Raw genomic sequence first — 24,299 nt, 5'->3', positions numbered from 1 at the left:
CATATCCCTTATTTCCTTGTGTGAGTCCTTATTCATAGTATCTCTTACTCATCATTTATTATGTTGTATTTATTTTTGTTTTATTTAACATACACTATATACGTGTGTGTGTGTGTGGGTGTATGTGCGTGTGTGTACAGGTGCCAGATGAAGACTTTAAAAAATATTACCACTTTATAAGAGCTCTATAAGATTGTCCTAAGATAGGCACTATTTTCATCCTCATTTTACAGATGAGACAATTGGGGCTCAGAGAAAATAGTAATTTGTCTAAGTCTTCAACAATCAATATAATCCCTCCTTATTCATACATTTTACTTATGATTAAAAGAAAAGCAACTAAAGAAATAATCAGGAGGAAAGAGATACTTATTTAAATGTCTTCTGTGAGGTATAGGTAAAATTGTCATCTTTTCCTAGATTGAGTCTCAAAACTGAGAGGAGTTGCCCAAGGTCAAACAACTGTGTTGGAACACCAAAGCTTATGATCTTGTGTTGTAGGACACTGTCTTGCCCAATGAATATTTATAGGTTTGGCTATGCATTGCCACTGTTCTTTCTCTTTGTATTTGATTGGGTAGTTTTTACACATAGCGAGTGTGCATATTGCATTTTGGTATGTGTTTATTGAATTTGTGGTAGTAGCATATCCTGACCCGGAACTGTCCTTTACTACAAAGAAGTGTTCAGTTTGTATTTCAGTTCCTCCTCTTGATGTTACTTTCACACTGGGTGTTTCTGTTTAATGAAAGCCTTTGCTTGTGAAGAGTGTCGTTGGTCTTCTGGAACACTAGCCTAAGAATCAAATGATGAGCCAGCTGTTTGAAGTATGATAAAAACACCTGTTTTCCCCATAGATAGATGAGAAATTCCATTTATTTATTTATTTATTTATTTATTTATTTATTTATTTATTTATTTATTTATTTATTTTAAAGATTTTATTTGTGTAGAATGTGTGAGCAGGGGAAAGGGCAGAGGGAGAAAGAAAGGGAGAAGGAGAGACTCTTGAGCAGGCTCCATGCTGAGCACGGAGCCTGAAGCAGGGCTCAATCCCATGACCCCAGGATCATGACCTGAGCCGAAATCAAGAGTCAGACGCTTAACTGACTGAGCCAGCCAGGCGCCCCTAGATGAGGAATTTTATGACATGATCTTCTGGCTTTTTCCTTTATTATTTTCTTGTCCGCATGTAAATAATAAGGACAGACAGGAAATTCTTTTTCAATTGTGTGAGGATCAGATTCGAACAAAAGTAATAGAATAGAGGCACATTTTCTAGTAAAATTATCTTCAGGTTTCATGTTGAAGAAACATTTGGGTTAGTAATAATCTCACCCCACAGCATGGATTAAGGCAGCACTTGGGAAACACACTAGAAGGAGGGGTGCTGAGAGACATTTTCCTGTTTGTTTGTTTCAGAGATGTATTTGCAGTGAAGTAGGCAGCCTTGGGAGGAACTCCTCCTTAAAGTGAGCTCATAGAGCCTTGTTTTTCATAAGGCTGTCATCAATCCTTGAAAAATGCAATTACTTACAAAACAAAATACAGCCTCTAGCAATTTACCTGAAACATTCCTATTCATAGTGTTGTTTCAGAGCATTGTTGTTTTCAGGCTAGACAGGTGTGTGTGTGTGTGTGTGTGTGTGTGTGTGTGTGTGTGTGCGCACGCGCATGCTTGTCTTAGTGACTGGATTAATTTTTAAGAGTGTGTGTGTGTGTGTGTGTGTGTGTGTGTGTGTATCTAGTGCCCAGTATTATTTCTTGGAGCATCATGAGGATGTTATATTGCTAATGGATTTCAAAAACCACTAGGTGTGCAAGAATTTTATTTGGCTGGTAGAATTCATTTCCACCACACCCATATTTACCATTTCCATTTCTTACTGTTTCCTTCATGCGTACTAAAGGACAGTATTTACCGTACTGTTCAACCGAGTATATTTGATTCCTTATCTATGATAAAATCCTTTGTTGGAACCAGCTGTGCTTTGACCATACCAAATATTATTTAGAAAAACAAACCCAAGAAAAACAGGTACTATAATTCCGTGTTTGTATATTCTTGTTAGAGGATTAGAAATGTACAAAAACTTGAGCACATTTTACCCTGACCTGTGACACTGAGAGTGGACTGTCAGTCAGCGGGCAAGACAGACAGCCTGATACATGCCTGCACCCCCCGCCCCCACCCCGTAATCCCAGCCTCTGGGTATTAATGGGCCTTGTGTAATCCCCTTCCCTTGAGTAACTTTCTTCTAACATACAGAATATGGTAACGTTGGAGGAATGTCACTCCCATGATTAGGTTACAAGAGATTGTGACTTCTGTCTTCATAGTGGACTCTATTGGCTTTTCTGCTTGTATGCTTTGGTGAGGTAAGCTGTCACATTGGAGAGGTCCCTGTGGCAAGAACGGAGGGTGGGTTCCAGCCAACAACCAGCAAGGAACTGAACCCTGAAAACAACTACTTAAGCTTCAAGTGCGTCTTTCTTAAGTCAAGGCTACAGCTGAGACCCCAGCATTGACACCTTCCTTATAGCCTGGGAGAGGTCCTGAAGCAGAGGACCCAGATAAGCTGTGCCTGGATTCCTGATGTGCAGATATGATGAGATAATAAACCTCATTGTTTTAAGCTGCTTTCAGTTTTGTGCTAGTTTGTTAGGTAGAAATAGACAGTCGATATAGCTTGCTTGCCTGGATTTATCTGCCCAAGCTTCCATTCTGTCGTGAAATGTACGATGACATTGCCAACAAAAGTATGTCATGGTTGACCATTCATCCCAATCATAGTCATGCCTCATTATGTTCTCTTGCTGCCTTTTTTCCCCCTAAAACCCAGGCTTGATGAAATTATCATTGTTTCATCAGCCGTTGTTCAGAAAATTGAATTTTATAAATTAAACCAGTCGCCTGATGAACACATCCCTGGGTACATATTCTAACTTTGTACTTTGGGGGAATTTTTAAATTTTATACTACGGGATCCGCTAATATTTGGAATCTATAATAAATCTCTTCCTTCTGACCGAATCACAGTTAACCTGATAATAATATAATCAGAAAAGATGCTGGCCAGGGATACCATGATGCTTTTGAACTTGGAATTCAGAGGAATGGAATATCTGTGATTAGGAAAAACTCCACTTCTATCCTCTGCCACCTTTTGGAGATCTCTTCATTCCTGGTCACTTTTTAGATCTCAACTGAATGACACCATTTCCAGATACTTTAGCAGACTCCCTCCTTCACTTTTCCCTTCCCACCATGAGTGCCAGCACTCTGCTCTCTCCATTCCAGAGTTTTCATACTGAAAAGCTATCATTTAATTATTGGTCTCTCCCAATAGGCTTCAGGCCCATTAAGGCAAAGAGTATAAATCTCTTATCTATCCGGTATCTCTAGCACCTAGGATGCTCTTTGGTATAGAGTAAGCACTCAGTAAGTATTTCGTTGAAGAAATAAATAAATTTAAATGTCAATAAAATGCAATCAGAGCAGTCTTACCAATGGAGTCAGCAAAAATGTGGGAGGAGGTGCTTGCCCCAGAAAATCTACAGGTCATGGAAAACTACTAACACCTGCTTTTGTGGAAGCATTACAGCAAGCACCCTATCAGAAATTTTAAGAATGTTGAGTATAGATTGTGCAAAAGAGAAAGCCATCCAGGGAGGTGTAACATTGAAAATCCATTAGAGTCAGGGGGAGGACCTATTATTGTAGTCCCAGTTTCTCAGCATCTGGAGGTGATGGCTATTCGCATAATGCTGAAAGCTGTGGGTTGTATCATATTTAGTGGGTCTGAGGGAATGTGCCTCCAAGCGCATCAGCATTTGAAATAGTGCTAATCAATGATTAACCATGTAAGATGAAACCTAACTCTGATGTGACTTAATTGGCCAATATGCCTTCCATAGCATTTTCCCCCAAAGAACTATTTGTCAAGGTTACCGAAACCAACATGTGTACTTGTGGATTGGGCGGAAATATCATCCCTCACGGAGCAACTTCCGCTTATCTTCACGAGGACTGTAGGAATGTATTTCGCCACCCAGAGAACAGCCAGGGCAGTTAGAACAGCCCAGGTTCAGAAGAGTCTCAACTGATTTCCCAAGGCACTCTTCCGAGCGGTGGGCACTTCTGGGAACGGCCAGTCTCCTGATGTCTAGATCTCTTCAGGCCACACACGCTCTTGAAGATTGGACTTATTGCTCAGAGGGAGGGACAAGTGAAGGAAAGCCTGGTAACTAATCAAAGTGTTCTTAGTCACATGTGGCAGTTGGGTTTTTGTTATAGATGAAAGCCAGGGATGCTTTGTTTTTTTAAAAGTTTTTATTTAAATTCTAGTCAGTTAACATAAAGTGTAATATTAGTTTCAGGTGTACAATTTAGTGATTCAGCACTTAGAATCCAACACCCCGTGCTCATCACATGCTTTGAATATAGACAACCTCCAGGGAAAGAAATTCAACAAATTTAGAGTTTACAAAAAATTAAAATTTCATGACAATTTATATCCTGGAACAATCTGTCGTTCACTGACTAATGATACCCTAAATGTTATGTTGCCCCTAAATAGAAATTTGTAAACTTAGACGAAAGATTTGATTTCCTGTTTGGTCGAATGTTTGACCTTAATTTTTTTCTGAACTTGCGATAATCTTAAAGTATTAGTGCAATTTTCAGTTAACATTTTCTGAGTTATTAATGGGGTTTGGGCTGCTGAGTTAAAGTTAAAAAGTAGAACAATGGGTTCTTAGGTTTTCAGCTTTTTTCCCATAATTTGAAATACACAAGTCAAGTGTGTTTGTGTGTTCTGTATTATATTTTTAAGGAAGGTATTGTGGTGGTGTTCTGTTTGTTTGTTTTAGAATCATATTGTTCTTTGGTTAAGTTTCTTTCTCTCCCTTTCTAAACAACTCTTTCCAAAAGTAGTGCATAACGTTTTCAAAAATTTAAATAAAATGTCACAACACCTTCTGAAAAAGGAAATATCCAGGGGTATTATATTTCAACCCCATGAAGACTGAGATTCATTCTGCTTCTGAAAGTATATTGATGGTGTAGCTTGGTACAAGTTTTAGCTTGCCAGTCATCTTTCTTTAAAGCAAGTTTATTTTTCAAATATGTGTTGTCGAACTTTATTGCGGCATAAGACAAAACTTTAAACCACAGTGTCCATTTCAGTTCAGAAGTAAAAGAGAAAGAGAAAAATTTCCAAAGGAAATTCAGTTTAGTTATTAATGCCACGACCTTGATATGTTTATTAAGCAGACTAAGGAGAATCTATTCATTTGAAAACCAAATAATGTTGGTGTAAATGTTGACTGGAGTTGTGAGTGGGGGTTCAGAAAATCAGTGAAGTATTTATTTTAAAGGAAATCATTTAACCCCAGTTCAGATGGTACAGGAAGTGACGATAAAATCCTTTCTTCTTAGTTGTTGGTGAAGGTGCTGCAATAAATCTTACACTGTGCTTCTGAAGAGATTAGTTGGGTATTTGAAAAGAATATTATGCCGTGTCCTAAGCATAGACCCCAAATCTTCAGAGTCTTAACAATCACAAATTTCCTCGCCCGGATTAAATAGTCTTTCCTGTTCTTGCCATTATTCATGTCAATCTGTAGCTACACTGAGTCAGGCCGCTGAAATTAGTATTGAAATGAATCCAGTTTCCCAAGTCTTATTGTTTTTCATCATGCTCATAACAGATGTTAAGACTTGAAAAGGTTTGAGCTGAATATGCCTGTGGTTCCAAGTTAAGCATAGAAAAAGCCAGCTTACATGTTACTGTCACAGTCTGTACTCTCGTAAATCCTATAATGTTTGGTGAGAGATGATTCCGCTAGTGTTGATCAAACCTGCTTATCAATGTGGCATTGTGATAAGACTTTGGAAAGTCTTGGCATAACATTTGCCTGGGAAACGCAGAAGAGGGTCTTCTCAAGCAGAATTATCATTTATATGCAAGATGATGTTTCTGGAATTAGAATCGGTAAAGTGCAGGGTCTCCAGCTCGAAACTTACATGTTCATTTGCCTTCTGTATAAAGTGCAAGATGTTCTTCTGTGAGACATCGGTAAGGGGAAAATTGACACTAAACAATTCTAGGCAGTAATGAACTTTTTACTTGCCTAGGTGTTATTTTGGCTTTCCTTTTCTTCGGATGGATATAATAAAGAAATCGAAAATCCTTAGAGGGCGTTTTAGCGCCTGCTAATGTATTCTGTTAGTGCAGCACAATGAAGAGAGAGGGTTTGCAAGCTTCTAACATTATTAAAAATCAATTTACCAGTTACCCTGTAGTGTTCTCACTTTCCTGGGTCTCAAAGATGTTCCCCATTGCTTCCTCCTTGTCCTGTTTCATCTGGAAGTTGTTTTTCAAATTAAATATTTCAGAAATTGCATTACTTTTGAAAGTTATTAATGGGAAAGTTTATTTGGGAAGATTTCTTTTTTTTTTCTCAGCAATCTCAAGATCTTGCTCCCTTTTATGTTAACCTTTTTCACTGAGAAGCATGTTTTTATTTATTTCTGTAGAACTGATTTCTACTTCCCATGGGTTAGGAAGATAATCAGACCTTTTGGTTAAAGGTCAAGTAGAATTAAGAAGAGCAAGTGAAAGATTGTGAACTGTGACAATGACTGGCATCTTTTAGTCATCTTTTTAAGTCATATTATTAAGAACTTGAAAGCAAGGTTTGATTTGGTATAATTAAAAAAATTAATTATTAATATTTCTATTAAAATGAGATGTTATCAAATAAAAATGTTAACCATTTCAACCCAACTGGGGAAGATGGCAGTCTTTAAGTGCAAGAATGTTCAGAATAATGGGGGTGCCTGGGTGGCTCACTCAGTTGAGCATCTGACTTCGACTCAGGTCGTGATCTCAGGGTCCTGGGTCGGAGACCCTAGTCCTGCTCTGCGCTCTGCAGGGAGTCTGCTTCTCCCTTTCCCTCTGCCTCTCCCCCTGCTTGTGCTCTTTCTCTCTCTGTCTCTCTCTCAAATAAATAAATAAACAGTTTTTAAAAAGGGTGGTCAGAATAATGGAAGAAACCAAACTGATAAATATTGAGAGCTTATAATGTCTTTTGCCGTAATATATATTAGCACTAATATTTATTACTTCAGCCAAGGCAATTAAAAAATAATACCTATAAAATAATAGCTATAAAGAAAAAATAGCTATGAAAAGGAAAATATGGGGCAATGTTATCATTATTTGTAGATGTTATGATTACATACCTGAGAAATCCAAAACCATCAGTTGTCTAGCTCCTAGAAAAATGACAAAATTCAGCAAGTTGGCTGAATTCAGCAAATTAATAGATGAATAACATTACAATTGATAGTATCAGTACAATTTAAGGAATAAAATAGAAGTATAATAGCAACAAAAATTATATGAGAAATGTATCAGGCATAGATGAACAAGACTTATAATGTCTACTAGTTCTTTCTTTCTTTCTTTCTTTCTTAAAATCTTGACTCGTTGGAAAGACAGAAGTTCTACTTGGATAAGAATGTTCAATATTGTGAAGAGGTCGGCTCTCTATAAATGAGTCTATAAATTCAGTGCTTTCCCAATAAAATTGCCAATAAGAAGATGTATTAGTTATATATTGCAGCATAACAAATTAACCCAAATTTACTGACTGAGAACAACAGCAAGTGTTTATTAATTCACACAGTTTCTGTGTGTCAGGAATTTGGGGACAGTTTAGGTGGGTGGTTTTGAGTTGGAGTCTCTTATGAAGTTGTTGGCAAGACCACAGTCATGTGCAGGCATGACTTGGGCTGGAAGATTCGCTAAGATGATTTGTTCTCATGACCATGGTTGTTGGCAAGAAGCCTCAGTTCCTCCCATGTGAGTCTCTCCAGAGGCTGCTTACATGTTTTCACAACATGGCAGTCGCTTCTCCCAGAGTGAGTGGTCCAAGAGAGAGGATAATGTGGAAGAGGCAATGTCTTTTATGACCTAGTTTTGAATGTCACACACTGTTACTTCTGCAGGATCCTATTGGCTGCACAGGTCAGTACTATTTAAAGTGAGAAGAGATTATCTAAGGGCATGAATTCTCGGAGTCATGGATCACCAGGGACCATCTTTGAGGCTGGTTACCACAGAAGCTTTGAATATAGGCAAATCAGTCCTGATGGTCATAGAAAGGAATGAAAGTCTGAGAATAGCCAGGAAATCTTTTGGAAAGAAAAAGGTTAACATTTATTTAAAAATTACTCTTTACTAGGCACAATTATAGCCATTCTGTATGAATTATATCAGTTATGCCTCCTCATATCCCTACAGGGTAGTTTTTATTATTATTATCCCTATTACAAATTAGGAAAGGGAGGCACAGAGAGATCTATGTAACTTTGCCAAGATCTCACAGTAAGTGGCAGAGGCAGGATTTGAACACAGGCAAGTTTGGCTCTAGGGCTCAAGTCCTTAAGTCTAAGTGGAAAAGGCAGGTGTACCTCCTAGACCCAGTACATATTTAAATCTACCATAATAAAAATAGTTCTGGGATAGAAACAGAGACAGAAATAAATGGAACCAAATAGAGACATACGGTCAAATCCATGTGAGAATTTCGTATGAAATGTGGGTGACATTTCAAAGTAGTCAGGAAATTTAATAAATGGTATTAAATTGGCTGGGCATTTGGGAAAACAAAGTTGCTATAATCATTCTTTATGTTAAACTTCCATGGAAAAAGTACTATAATATAAAAATATGAGGGTCACCTGGGTGGCTCAGTTGGTTAAGCTTGATTTCAGCTCAGGTCATGGTCTCAGGGTTATGAGATCGAGCCCCACTTCGGGCTCTGTGCTGGGTATGGAGCCTGCTTAGGATTTTCTCTTTCTGCTCCTCCCCCTCTAAAATAAATAAATAAATCTTCAAAATGTTACCAAAATTTTTAATAACTGGTAGGGAAAATTCTCTTTCCTTTTTTAAGTAGGCTTCATGCCCAACATGGGCCTTGAACTCGAGACCCTGAAATCAAGAGCCACATGCTCTACTGCCTGAACCAGCCAGGTGCCCCAGGAAAACTCTCTTAATCAGTACATCACTGTCTTGCTAGACAGTGATTATTTTGACTACGTATGCAAAACATGCCATAAGCAACCAAAAGATAAACAACAAGCTAGGGGAAAAGATATGCCTTCACTTATGCAACTGATAAAACTCTAATTTCCTCTTTAAAAAGAGTTCTTACAAAATCATATAGGAAAGACATATAATTCAATGAAAAATCACAAAGATGGTGATTGACAAAAATATGAAGTATTCATAAATAAGAAAAATGCTCATCCTCCTATTTAAAGAAAGTAAACTTAATTTTCACTTATCACATTGGGATATGGCAGAGATTGAAATTTTGCTACTTTATAGTATTACTAAGGATGTAGGGGAAGAGGTACTGACAATATCTCTCAGATTAAAATCCACTCTGATCTTTTGACCTAGTATTTTTATTAGATATTTATTCTTTTTTTTTTTTTTAAGATTTTATTTATTTACTTGACAGAGAGACAGCCAGCGAGAGAGGGAACACAAGCAGGGGGAGTGGGAGAGGAAGAAGCAGGCTTCCCAGAGGAACAGGGAGCCTGATGTGGGGCTTGATCCAAGGACCCTGGGATCACGTCCTGAGCCGAAGGCAGACGTTTAATGACTGAGCCACTCAGGCGCCCCTAGATATTTATTCTAAATGGGTACTCCCATCTGTGTCCATGAACACTTATGTTTATTGCACCATGGCCAGAAATAGTAAAAAACAGACAAAGAAAGAAACGAAAACTGGTTAAATAAATTATGGTATAGCTACCTGGTGAAAAACTAGGCATGTATCCATTAAAGAGGTTAGCTACTGGGGGGTGTGCTGATGGGAAGTAAAAAGTTCCTCAGATTCCATTTGGGGAACCAGTTAAATTCAGAACACTGCCTGTTAGAAATTCTGCTTTTTTCTTTTTAATTTAATTTAATTTTTATTTAAAAAGAATTTTTATTATGTTATATTAGTCCCTATACAGTACACCCTTAGTTTTTGATGTAGTGTTCCATGATTCATTGTTTGCGTATAACACCCAGTGCACCATGCAATACGTGCCCTCCTTACTACCCATCACCAGCCTATCCCAATCCCCCATCCCCCTCCCCTCTGAAGCCCTCAGTTTGTTTCCCAGAGTCCATAGTCTCTCATGGTTCATTCCCCCTTCTATTTACCCCCCTTCATTCTTCCCTTCCTTCTCCTACTGATCTCCCTATTATTTCTTATGTTCCATAAATGAGTGAAACCATATGATAATTGTCCTTCTCTACTTGACTTATTTCACTTAGCATAATCTCCTCCAGTCCCGTCCATGTTGCTGCAAATGTTGGGCAATCGTTCTTTCTGATGGCTGAGTAATATTCCGTTGTATATATGGACCACAACTTCCTTATCCATTCGTCTGTGGAAGGGCATCTTGGCTCCTTCCACAATTTAGCTACTGTGGACAATGCTGCTATGAACATTGGGGTGCATATGGCCCTTCTCTTCACTACGTCTGTATCTTTGGGGTAAATACCCAGTAGTGCAATTGCTGGGTCATAGGGTAGCTCTATCTTAACTTTTTGAGGAACCTCCACACTGTTTTCCAAAGTGGCTATACCAACTTGCATTCCCACCAACAGTGTAAGAGGGTTCCCCTTTCTCCACATCCTCTCCAATATTTGTTGTTTCTTGCCTTGTCCATTTTTGCCATTCTAACTGGCGTAAGGTGGTATCTCAGTGTGGTTTTGATCTGAATTTCCCTGATGGCTAATGATGTTGAACATTTTTTCATGTGTCCGCTTTCTTTAGCAACAACAACAGAGGATTTAGCCACATTGATGTTTATGAATTTGAAATTTCTGGAATTTCTTTCTCAAGAAGCTGTGAAGGTAGATGGTTCTGAAGAGAGAGAGACAGTCTTGAGTAGAGTAGAAGGAAAATGTGATTTCAATATATCTCTTCTTAGACTTTTTCACTTTCTTTTTGTCATGTGTCTGAATTGCTTTTATAATAAATATTAATAATTTAAAAATGTAGGCTGTGGTAGGGTTTGGTTTTATGATACATGCTCTGAAACTCCATATATCACTGAGTTTTATGTCTGGTTCCTCTGAAAAATTAAATGTTTCTATTTATTAGGTGAAAACAACAAATAATAGTATGTATTATTCTTACAACAATGTAAAATCCATAGAGGTGACTTATAATGGACAAGGTAATTTAGAGGTGGTGAGGTTCTGGGTAGTTTTCAATTTTTAATACTACTTTGCTATTAGCGTTAGAAGTTTTACTTAAAGGAACCTGAAATAAATCCTACTAAAATGGAATTAAAGAACTACTTGTTTTCAAACACATGATCATATTGTATGCCCGCATTTCCAAGTATACTAGCCCAGACTATTGTGATTTAAGCTATTTTCAAATGATCACTAACTTACCCACCTACCTAAGCTACGTAAATTGTTTCTCATAGAAAAATATCAAAATCCATTTAAAGTGAGAGTTCAATGAAAAATTTAAGCAACTCCACAAGACACTAACAAAAGTGAGAATATGTCCGCCTTTAGGAATTGGCATGAAGTACATATAATTGGCTAAACTTGGACAATGCGAACATCAAAAAATAATAAATATGATATTGGATTGTAACACATTAAATAAAAAATAAAAGCATGAGTCTGTAGTAGTATATATGTACCTTTGTGTATATATTTCTATATGTGTATAGACAGATCCCTTTTTAGAAGAATCCCTTTATTAGAAGATCCTTTTATTAAAAGAATGCTAATAATTATGGAAGAAGAGATAAAATAAGAAAATTACAGTTTTGCAACCCTCAATTCAATAATCAATCCATCAAGTATCATCAGTTAATACTAACCCTTTTGGAGAAAGGTGGTTGGGAATAGGGTATTCACATGGTCTCAAAGTATCTCCTTGTAGATTACTTACATTCTTATAAAGTGAAAAATTTTGTACCTGTACAGGACAGGTCACCTTATCCATGTGATCAAACTTAGTACCACCAGTAGTAGAACAATCTGATATTATATGTCTCCAGATTTGATGTAATATCACCTAGGTAATATTCTTGCCAAATATGTTAAACCGAATCTGATCATGGGGAAACAATCAGACAAATCCAGAAAGTGGGATATTATGACATACAGCTGGCCTGGATTTTAAAAAATAATAATAATAACATGAAACACACACACACACACAAAACAGAAGGCATATTTAAATTAAAAAGATTTAGGGGCACCTGAGTGGTGCAGTTGGTTAAGTGCCCAACTGTTGGTTTCAGCTCAGGTCATGATCTCAGGGTCCTGGGATCAAGCCCCATGTTGGGCTCCATGCTCAGTGTGGAGTCTGCTTGGGATTCTCTCTCTCCCTCTCCCTCTGCCCCTCCTGCTTATCCTGTCTCTCTCTCTCAAATAAATAAATAAATAAAATCTTTTAAAAAACCCCAAATGATTTAGAGAAATCTAAGAACTAAATGCAGTGCATGAAATTTTGACGCTGGATTAAAAATGAAAAGGAGAGATAACTATAAAAGACATTTTGAGGCTTCAGAGGAACTGGAATAATTTGAAAGTAGACTATATCACAGATCATAAATTGAAGTAATGTTGGTCTTCTTAAGTGCAATAATGGTTTTGTAGTTATTTAGGAAAATATTTTTATTCTCAGAAGATGCAATTGAAAGGAAAAAATATATGGAGAGAGAGAAAGCAAATGCGGCAAATAATAATTGATGAATCTAGGGGAAGGGCACACTGGTATTCACTCTAATATTCTCTAGCTTTGAAATTTTGCAAAATGAGAAGAAAGACATTAAGTATGGATTAATGCCTTGCACTCTTTCTGATGTCCCTGGTGCTGACTTCATCCTTGCCTTCAGGGTCAAGTTATAACGTTTGAGAAAGGGCACTTGGGAAGAAACTAACTAGGCAAGATGAGTGGGGCTCTAATTTTTATTAGAAACAAATTACGATTGCTAACGTGAATGAATGTACTTCGGAGGCAGCTTTATCCATGGCCACATTTTTCCTCTTAAAACTGCCTGTGAGTTTGATGGGATTATCTGTGCTCTAGAATTGACTGGCAGTCAGAGTATGGAACAGCTTATCATAAGCACATTTACTTTTAAAATTTTTGGATTGGATTTCTGTGTAGGAATGTGGAAATCCACCTAGTGAAATAGGCAAATATGCTTCTAGAAAACCTTGGTTCCTCATTAGTTTTTCTTTTAACCATTTACTGGTTCTCAATTAACTGGTTGCCCAGAACAGCACCTGGGAAACTTGTTGGAAATGCAAATGAATCACCAACTCTGGGAGTGGGACCCTGTAATCTGGCTCTAACAAGGCTTCAGTGATTGAAGTTGACAGGTGCTCTCCTTGCCAACATGGGTTGTCAGGAGTGGTCACCAGAGGTCAGGCTGCTGTGGAGAGGAGAGGGGGAAATTCACACAGATTGTGGACTTCTTCATGCCATTGGTCTGGACATGCTGAAAGCACTGAAAAATTGTAGGAGATTGGCCTAATAAATATAAGCAGAGCAGCAGAAAGTGAATTAATAGCCCCAAAGATAACCAGTTGCAAAACAGTCTATCGAGTATTAGTCTCCAGCAGGGGTGGGTAAAGCTCTTCCAACCCGGGCCAAGGGAAGACTGGCAGAGGAGAAGCTAGCAGTAACGCAGGAGGGGGATGGCGTGCAGGAACAGTGGCATACTAGAGCCACCCCATCCCACCACTGGCTAGGCTGAGGGTCCAAGGGCAAGTCTGGGAAGTGACTTAGCCTAGGTCATCCAGATAGAAAGTGAGGACACACTTTGGCAAGGTGGGGCAGAGATGAAGTGAACCGTATGCTTGGCCAGCGCAGAGCTTCTCCTAAGCAGAGGTGGGGAGAGTGGGAGCTACACCCATTGTTGAAGGATGGGGTGCTGGTGCAATCCGAGAAGCAGTGAGGAACCCTCCTGGGGAGGTTAAAAAGACATTCCATTCTGCTCTGCAGGGAGGGACCCAAAGTCCGTACCTAAGGGTCTGGACCAAAAAGGTGGGCATCCTTTGGGTATTTTGTAGACCTTACTGACAGAAATAGGGAGGAGGGGGAAATGCCTTCCTCAGTGCTCCTTTTTTATCAAGATTTTATTAAGATTTATTAAGATTATTAAGATAATTATTAAAATTATCCATTAGAGAGAGAGATTGTGTAGTGGGGAGGGGCAGAGGGAGAGAGAGAAGCAGATTTCCTGCTGAGCAAGAAGCCTGATGTGGGGGTGTCCCAGTGCTCCTTTTTTGGGGTGCAGGGCAAATGGGATTAATTTTAGATGCCTTAAGGGCTTTGGGAAGGGTTAGACCTTCAAGTGGGTTGTGGGAAAGGTGCAGAGAAGCAAGGCAAATCTGATATTAATATAGGCAGGAAGAGGTAGGGGAGGGCACTGAAAATATTTCAGTCACCCTCTATCAGAAAGAGAGCTGCTAGTATCCTGTCAGGCTAGGCTTCTGTTCATACCAGGGCTGGCTTACTTTTGGGGTAGCCATCATTAGGAACAGCTGTAAGAGGTGAAGAGAGGTAGGGAACATTATGGTTATTTTGAAATTCTCAGGAGACAGACATCGCTGATTTATGATGTTGCATTAAAAAAATCCAAGAGGAGGACTGCCTGAGTGGCTCAGTCGATTAATCGTCTGCCTTTGGCTCAGGTCATGATCTCAGGGTCCTGGGATGGAGCCCCATGTCTCAGGCCCCGTGTTCAGTGGGGTGCTCGCTTCTCCCTCTCTTCCCAGTTACTGCTCGGTCATGCTCTCTGTTGCTATCTTTGTCTCTCTCTCAATTAAAGAAATAAAATCTTTAAAAGAAATGCAAGAGGAGGCAAAAGAGCATTAATATACCAGAAATTTATGGGTGTTTGACTCAGAGATGAAAGTATTATTGGAAACACTGTAAGAATGTATATTCCTTAAATAAAAGTGATAGTATGAATAATTAGGCTATTAATAGCTAATGAGTTGATTATCCTAGTTTGGAAAGTGCTTTGATATACAATATTTGATGTGGTACACCTGCGAGTAGTAAGGGACACACTTGTATTCCCATATTGCAAGTGAGGAAGTTGGGGCTCAGAGTAATTACGTAACATGACTCATCAGTGGAAGACAATGATTCCGGCCCAGTCTCCTGGTGCGTCACTTTATCACAAGGCTTTGCTGATCCTACTAAAAAAATGTTTCGGCTCTTTTTAAATGACTTTCTTTATTTTCTCTTATTCCGAATAACGTGTAATAGAAAAAAAGTAAGGAGATTCTAAAGATTCCTTTCAAAAAGCGGTTAGGGGACGCTAAGATGGTTTCATTCTCCCAGGTCTGAGTTTGGGTCATAATTCACATCATTTTAAAGTAGCACCGAACTAGCCTTTTCCCATCCGATGGTGTCAACTCTCTGAAAACAACACAAGGCTGAATTACCCACCCCTGGAAGTGTTGAACAGAGCGGGCTGCTTGCTTGTTTGGGATGTAGAGTTTCTTGCCTTGCGAAGAGGTTTGAGGAGGTAACCTTTAAGTCTGACTGACAAGATTCCATGAGAAGCTGGAAGCAAGTGGAAAACGTAACAAACGATAACAGACAACGAGAGCAAAACCCAGTTCCTCCAAGCCAAAGTAGACGCTGTTAAGTCTGGCTAACTAATGCAGCTTCCTTGCTCATTAGAGACACACTCATGTATGTAGGCTTTCAGGGTCTTGCCGCTTGGGTTTGAAAACATTGAAGGTTTATTTTCCTGATTTTCTAGGTCAGCGGTTCTCAACATGTGTCTCCTAGACCAAGGGCTTTGGTATCACCCGGGGAAACTCGTTAAAAATGCAAATGGACCAGCAACTCTGGGGGTAGGGCCCTGCAGTCTGGTTGTAACAGCCTTTCAGGTGAACCTGGGTGCAGCTGAAGTCTGGGACCCACTGTGCTGGGAACCCGGAGGGGAGTTGCAGAGGCAGTCTGGTGGGAGAATCATATTTGAGGAAGGCACAGATATCAAGCCATCCTGTTTGGGGAATCACTTAAGGTGGGGAATTACCTGCCCAACCCATAGTAGTGCTGTGGTAATGCAGGATGGTGATTTTATTTTATAAATAAGTAAATAAATACAGTAAATAATGTTTTATAATGATTTCTAACAAAATAGTTACAATTTTCAAAAATTGTTTTTGAATGTAATTTATTTACAAAAAAAAATCGATTTCATCCTTGGGTTAGAATGTATTGTGTTTGTTGGGCTTCATTTACATTGTTAGTTGTTTAGACAAAATAGGCTGAACTTCTGTAAGACCCAGGCACAATAAAAGTTTATTTCTGGCTGCCTGCCAGCCACGGTGGCTATTCCTGAGCCACAGGAGGCTGTCCTGCGCCCGGTGATTCAGAAACCAGGCTCCTTCCATTTTGTGACTGTCAGCCCGAGCGCCCTGCTGTCACTTGTGTCTCACTGTGGCAGGGAGGGAGACTGGAGGAGGTTCACCCGCTTATTAAAATGCTTAGCTCATGGGCATTTATGCCAGCGAAATGAAAACGCATGTGCATTCAAAAACTTGCTCGTGAATGTTCATAGCGGCTTTATTACTCATAATAGCCCAAACTTGGAACAAACCCACATGTCCTTCAGTGGGTTAATAGTTAAACAAACAGTGATATATCCGTACTATGGGATACTACTCAGCAATAAAAAGCAATAAACTATTGATATATGCAACACATTTGATGAATCTCAAAGGCATTGTGCTGAGTGCAAAAAGCTGATCCCAGAAGATTACATACTGTATGATTCCACTTATATGACATTCTTGAAACAGCAGAATTGTAGATGTGGCGAATAGATTAGTGGTTGGCAGGGGTTAAGGTTGAGAGGGAGGTTGTGCCTATAAGGCTGCAGCGTGGGTGACAGAACAGCGTGGGTGACTTGATTGGGGCGGTACCATTACCACTGCATGAAGCTATCTATAGGACGAAGTTCCATAGAAAGACACACACACACACACACACACACACACAAGTGATTGTAAAATATGAATGCACTGTATGGATTATACCGTCAATTTCCTGCTTTTAATATTACATTAGAGTTACACAGGATGTTACCGGTAGGAAAGGCTGGGTGAAACGGGCATGGACTCTTCCTGTACACTTTTTCTGGCAACTTCCTGTGAATCTAGAGTTATTTTGAAATTAGAAAGTTTAAAGGAAAGAAACTTGACCCAGAGGTGACACACATCGTTCCTTTATTTAAGAAGTATCAATTGCACCATCTCCCTTTTTCTGCTCTGTGCTGGGCACTGGGAGTCATGGATCAAAATGAATGTTCTATAAACAAATTGTGCCTGTTATATCATTCTGTTTATATTGTATGGGTCTTCCTTGTGAAAACACTGTCCACTGTGGCATGTACTATGCACCAGGAAGATGTTATTGTTTCTGAAACCATTATTTTAAACTGTCTAATGAGGAAGATGGAGAGGCCATGAGTATGAAATGTGAGTATTTTCAAGTCTGGTGCATTTATCAGGCTAGGAACTATGATTTCCTTCTAAGAAGTATGGTCATTGTGTATACAGAAGAAAAAGCAGATATTTCAGGAAGAAATTTGGGATGCTTGTGTTCTGATTTCATGACTTAAGTAGCTAATTTCATCTTGGGTGAGTCAAAAGCCCTGAATCTAAATTTGCATTAAATTTAAATTGATGGTCATAAGACTACCTCACAGAGTTGTGGTCATATTAAATGAGATAAATTACAAAGACAACCTTTTATAACACTAAGGCAGTCTAAAGAGATATTTAACATGATCATATCTACCATTGAGTTCGTTCTCCTTTTCTGTGGGGGGAGACTAAGGTTAGAAGGATACTGGATTTTGTCATAAAGTTGAGTATCTTTGAATCCTTTCCAGGTACACATAAATCAAAAACATTTTTTATATTCTTATAATTTCTTATGTTTACATATCACTTGGAGGAGCTGAGAAGGCCTGGTAAGTTCTAGGGGGTAAGTTCTGAGAAGGCCTGGTAAGTTCTCTAGTGGGTCTAGAGTAGTGGTTCTCAATCTTGAATGCACATCAGAATCGCCCAGGAAGTTTTAAAAATTCCCCATCCCCAGGCTGCACCCCAAATGCATTATATCAGAATGCTGGGGATGAGACCCAGACATGAGTGCTCTGCATAACTCTGATGTGAGGAGTCTAAGAACCATCCCTTAAGAAACACGGCTTTGAAGAATAACTTGGTAAACTAAGCTGTGAATGATTACCATTTGCGTTTTACTGTTGTATCAGGAAGATACTTGTCATAACATAGATTAGCAGCAATATTTAAAAATATTTTTATGAAGAAATCTAAAGTAAAACAGATATCTTAATTCTGTATGGTAAGACTTTATATAACTCCAAGATTATATTCTTAGACAAGAGTGCTGTTATAAAAACAATACTTATTGAAAAATGAATGATACAAGGATTTGTATTTTTCAGTCTTTTGATTATAGGATGATAGGGTTCAAATTTATTTTTGCAAATCTGATATCTCCATGTTTTGTTTCCTGTGCATAATATGTTTAATTAAATATTGATCCACACTGTACTCAAATCATAGTTGTTCACTGTGATGCTGGTATAGTCTTACTATGCTTATTGCTTATTTTCTGAGATAAACTCCTAATTTTCTTTTTTTTTTTTAAAGATTTTATTTATTTATTTGACAGAGAGACAGCCAGCGAGAGAGGGAACACAAGCAGGGGGAGTGGGAGAGGAAGAAGCAGGCTCATAGCGGAAGAGCCTGTTGTGGGGCTCGATCCCATAACGCCGGGATCACGCCCTGAGCCGAAGGCAGACGCTTAACCGCTGTGCCACCCAGGCGCCCCTAAACTCCTAATTTTCTGCTTCTCAATCCTTACTGGCTCTTTTAAGACCGGTTCACTTCCTAGGTGTTAATAGTGATGAAAACGAAGGGGATATGAATGAGATAATGTGAGAGCTTTCTTGCAAAATGTAAGAACAAAAGCACATACTTCCCATTATTCTGGTTGTTGCAAACAACTCAGAATGTTCTAGAACTCAATTACATGTAAGTCACAGAGGAGGAGTGGCTCACAATATCCAGCTTGGTTGGCTAGTCTTGTCTTGAGATTCGGTGTGTTTTGTAACTGAATCCCTTTCCCTTCTGCCCACTTCCCTCTTTTTTTCTTTCTGAGGACTCTTCTGCCTATGACCCCATCAAGCAGGGCTCAGGTTCCTATGTTTCTATTGATAATTCAACAAAAACTCATTTCATGATTTTTAGTACCCCCCCCCCACCTCTAAATGTATGAGATCAAAGAGGGAGTTCCCAGAGCACAATACTTTACTCCGAAGAACCTCCAAAATTGCCTACATGTTGCACAACATTCCCTGCGGGGAATGTTTCACCCCTCCCCCTCCAGCCCCAGCCCAGCCCACCCCACATTGCTGGCTACTTCTTTTTTGTTTTCCTCGGATATTCTATGTTTTTCTCTCCTTTATTAGGCATAACAATTCATTAAATTCAGGTCCTGCCTCTACACTTGCAGGCTGAATCCAATTACCCACTCCAAAATAAAGGGTTCTCTTGGCAGGGGCCACCCTATTTGAATGGAAGATGGGGTGCTTACAAAGAACAGAATTTTCAGAACTCAGTAATCATAGAATGGCTGCTTGTATATAAATGCCTATTATATTAAGCCTTTACTGTATTTGAAGAAGACATGTTTTCCATCCAGCTGGTAGACATGTTCAATGAAAAAAGGACTTCGCACATCATAAGCATTAATCCAGGCTCTTGCCAGCAAGCCTGACGTTCAGAGCTTTTAAAAAACCATAATTTTCTTCTTTATTTTAAATTACATGGTATAATTCCGGATCTACAGTATAATTCTTCATTTTAACAGAGACATAATAAAACGGAGTAAAAATTCTATTTTTTGTTTGCATATTTATGCATTTTCTCTTAGTCAACTATCAATTATTTAGAATTCGTGTTGGAGACTATTCCATCCATTTTCCTCTTTCTGTTTTGAGTTTAGACAAAACAGTCTGGATCCACCAGGGAAATGAAGGGAGTCTAAATTCAAGTAAGTTGGTTATGATATTGTAAAGGTTGCATAAATGATCAAAAGCAGGACACGTTGAAATTGTTAACACACATGCCAGTGTTTATTTCTACTAACACTTCAAGTCTTTGCAAATTCCCTAATACTTACTTCTTGATGGAAATGCATAAGGACATGTTTTGTCTTCAGGAAACATTTATCTTAATATCGCTGGGATCTGGGGGAGACATACAGTCCCATCACAGTGTAGTGTGTATGGTTTTAGGATTAAGTTTGTGAGAGAAAAATGGTGGCTCCTTGAGGTCATGTGTTTAGAGAGGGAGCGTGGGAGTGGGGGTATGTGTGCACCCATAATCATGGAAGGATGGTATGGACCCAGTGCATTTCAGCACGGTTTTCCCTTCCCTTAGAGTAAAAACCAAGTCCTCCAGCAGGTTAGTGGGGGCTAACCATCCTGCAGCCTATTAGAGAGAGGAACCGAAGGTGCTTTGGGCCAAACTACCAAGCAGCAACTGGCTGACTCCCTGTCAGAACCTACCGCAGGAGAAGCAGGCAGAAGGCTTTCTGGTTATTGAATCAAAAGATCACCCCCTCCTCCCCCAGTTTTCTGCATGGTGAAGCTGAAAGACGCCTTAACATACCCAATTGCCTTAGGCATTGTTAACAGAGTCTTCAGACAGCTGTCTGAAGACTCTGTGCGAGTGGCATGTGGGATCCCATGATTGGGCCGCAGTTTGAACTGCCATGCAGCCTTTCTGGGTACAGCCCAGGGAAAGAAGATGCTGCAAGTTATATTTTTAATCTGTGCTCCTTCTAGCCAGCCCTGCACATTTGTCGTCCCTCACTGGCCTCTGTCATCTGGGCAGTGGCTGCACAAAAAGACTGATGAGCGCCAGGAAGAGGCTGTTAGACACCTCTTTGGGGTGATTTCTAGGGCTTGACGGCACTTCAGTAAGTACAAAGTGGAGCAAGGGTTAGAAGGCAGGGAGGGTTCCTCCCACCCACCCAAGAAAGGGAGGGAAACGTGATAAAGCTTTATGTAATTTTCGCCTGGAGAAAATGTGTGAGGAGAGCACTGGCAACTATTTTCGGAATGAGATCTTAAAATGTACTCTTTCCACCACTTGTGCTTAGTTTTAGTAAAAGTTGGGTGAAATTTCCTGACAGTATGGTTATCTTGGTGAGTTAGCGGATGGTTTCCAGCTTGGGCTTTCCACTCAGATTGCCAGTCACTTCTCTCTGGCCTCAGTTTCTCAACAGATAATAGGAGGTTTGGTCTAGATCAGACCTGGCTGCATGTTAGAATCATCTCGCAAGCAGAGAAAGACAATTATCATGTGGTTTCACTCATATGTGGAACGTAAGGAACAGCACGGAGGACATTAGGGGAAGGAAGGGAAAACTGAAGGGGGGGACATCAGAGGAGGAGACGAACCATGAGAGACTATGGACTCCGGGAAACAATCTAGGGGTTTCAGAGGGGAGGGAGGTGGGGGGAATGGGTTATTAAGGAGGGCACGTGTTGTAATGAGCACTGGGTGTTACATGCAAATAATGAATCATGGAACATTACATCAGAAACTAATGATGTACTGTATGGGGCTAACTTAACGATAATAATAATAATAATAAATGAGTCATCTGGCAAATGCTGAAGGCAAACTCCAAAGAGAACAAACAAATTGATGACAGGTGTCCGGCCTTGTAAATTTTGATTTATTGGATCTCAGATGGGATCCAGGCAGTGCTCTTTTAAAAAAATCTCTACCACTCCAAGTGATTCTAATGTACAGCCAGGTTGAAAGCAGAAGGTCCATAGTTAAAGTTATTTTCAGCACTAATATTTTCTGTTCATTTGCAATTTTTCTTCCTTCCCTTAGAACAGTGAAATTTCATCAGTTCTTTTGCTTAGTCTTTTACTTTAAGAAATTTCCTATGTAATATTTGCAATATATGAAATGTTTCTGTAATGTGTAAATTTTGAAGCATAACAATAATATGAAAATCTGTGAACACATTATCCAGCTGAAGAACTAGAGGTATTACCCTAACTATTGAACTTGCTTATATTTTTCTCTAAAATCTCTATCTCCTGATTTTCTCAAGGGTTATCAGTGTCATGGATTTTGCCTTCATTGTTGCTGTTTTTAAAGTATTTATTACTTTATGCATGTATACCAAACAATACATTATTTAGTTTTGCTAGATTTTGAACATTATAAAAATAATACTATGCTCTGTGTTATCTTATGCAATTTGTTTTTTTCCACTTAATGTTGTTTCCAAGTCTTTCCTGATGTACATCATTATATTTCATTCATTTTCATTGCTCTGTACTATTTTATTTGTGCGAACAAAGCATAATATGATTTAGTCATCCTCCTGACAATGGATATTGGGTTTCGTCTTATTCTAGTCCATAACATGAACACATGCTATTGCAAGCCTTTAGGGTTTTTTTGTGTTGTTTTGGCCAATCTAATGTGAATACATTGTTATTTCATGGTAGTCTTACTTGGCATGCCTCTGGTTACTAAGTATCTTTTAACATGTTTATTTGCTGTTTGAGTTTTCATTTCCATGAAAGATTGTTCAGGTTTTTTGTCCATTTTTCTAATGGTTGTTTTTATTTCCTCATCAACATGAGGAAATTTTTTTTTTTATTTCCTACATCAACATGTAGTACTTCTTTATACATTTCTAGAATTAACGCCCAGCAAGCCACATACGGGGAAGTATCAATTTTATGTTTGCAGAGATCACTCAATGATGTCTTGATGAGAAATGATTAATTTTAACGTGGTCAAAATTATCAGTCTTTTCTTTTTATAACTATGCTTTCTGTAGCTCTTGTAAGAGCTTGTTCTGTACCCGGATGTCCTATACAGCCATCTTGTTAAAATTCATTCATTCTACATATTTGTAGATATTAGGGGTATTTTCCGTATAGGTGGTCATATCGTTTGCAATTATGATAGTTTTCTCTCTCTTTTTTTCAGTCCTCTATTTTCTTTTCGGTGCTTTTTGGATTTCTGGTGCAATGTTAAGTAGAAGTGGTGACAGATGGTATTGTTTCCTTGTTGCCAGTTTCAAAGGAATTGCTCCTAACATTCTACTGATGAAGCTTGATATTTGCTGTAGTTTTGAGAGATGCCTTCTACTAAATTTGGGAAATCCCTTTCCATTTCTAGTTTGCCAAGAGTTCTTTCTTTGTTCATCAGACTTATAGGTTTATCATGTTCATAAAATATGTTGACTATGTTTTATCAGTTTACCTTTTGGCTATGATGTAAACCAAAAGCCCATATATTTTCTTTATGTTTACTACATAAGACCTGGAAGAGTGCCTTGTACTTAGTTTCAAGAAATACTTGTTGGGTGACAGACTGATGGTTCTCTGTGCATAATTCAGTGAAGTTTGCAATGATGCAATATTTGCATCAAAAATATCTAGGACTTGTGTCTGACTGCAGTTCTATGTCATTTATTAGAATAATATAGGAATCAGTCCAGACCTTCAAAACTTGCAAAATGCTTAAGTAATATATAGTGTATCAATTCAGTGGAATTTATACAGAAATTAAAATACATTCAGAGACCATTATAGACACAGTGAAAATGCTTATGATGTAATGTTTAGTGGGAAAGGACAATGAAACATCATGTGCTCAGTTTGAGTACAGCAATGTAAGTATATGGGCAAAGAGTCAATAGGAGTATGCTAAAATAAAAATGCCTGTTAGATGATTGAACGTTTAATGATTTGTCTTGATCTTCTGGTCAAACCTTTCTTTAATGTTGTAATAGTGCTTTTGTAGTCATTAAGAAAAAAAACAGAGGGGCACCTGGGTGGTTCAGAAAGTTAAGCATCTGCCTTTGGCTCAGGTCATGATCCCAGGGTCCTGGGATTGAGCCCCACATCTGGCTCACTGCTCAGTGGGAAGTCTGCTTCTCCGTCTGCCTGCTGCTCCCCTTGCTTATGCTTACTCTCGCTTTCTCTCAAATAAATAAATAAAATCTTAAAAGAAAAGTAGGAGAAAAATGCTGTATTAATTTCCTGGGGGTATGTGGTGGCTTACAACAAAATTTATTCTGTCATAGTTCTGAAGGCTGGAAGTCCAAAATCCAGGCATGCGCAGAGCTGTGTCCCC

Source organism: Ursus americanus, chromosome 10, assembly GCF_024610735.1.
Source record: "Ursus americanus isolate L20-20 chromosome 10, mUrsAme1.1.p, whole genome shotgun sequence".
Taxonomy (NCBI): Eukaryota; Metazoa; Chordata; class Mammalia; order Carnivora; family Ursidae; genus Ursus; species Ursus americanus.
This window is presented reverse-complemented; position numbering follows the sequence as displayed.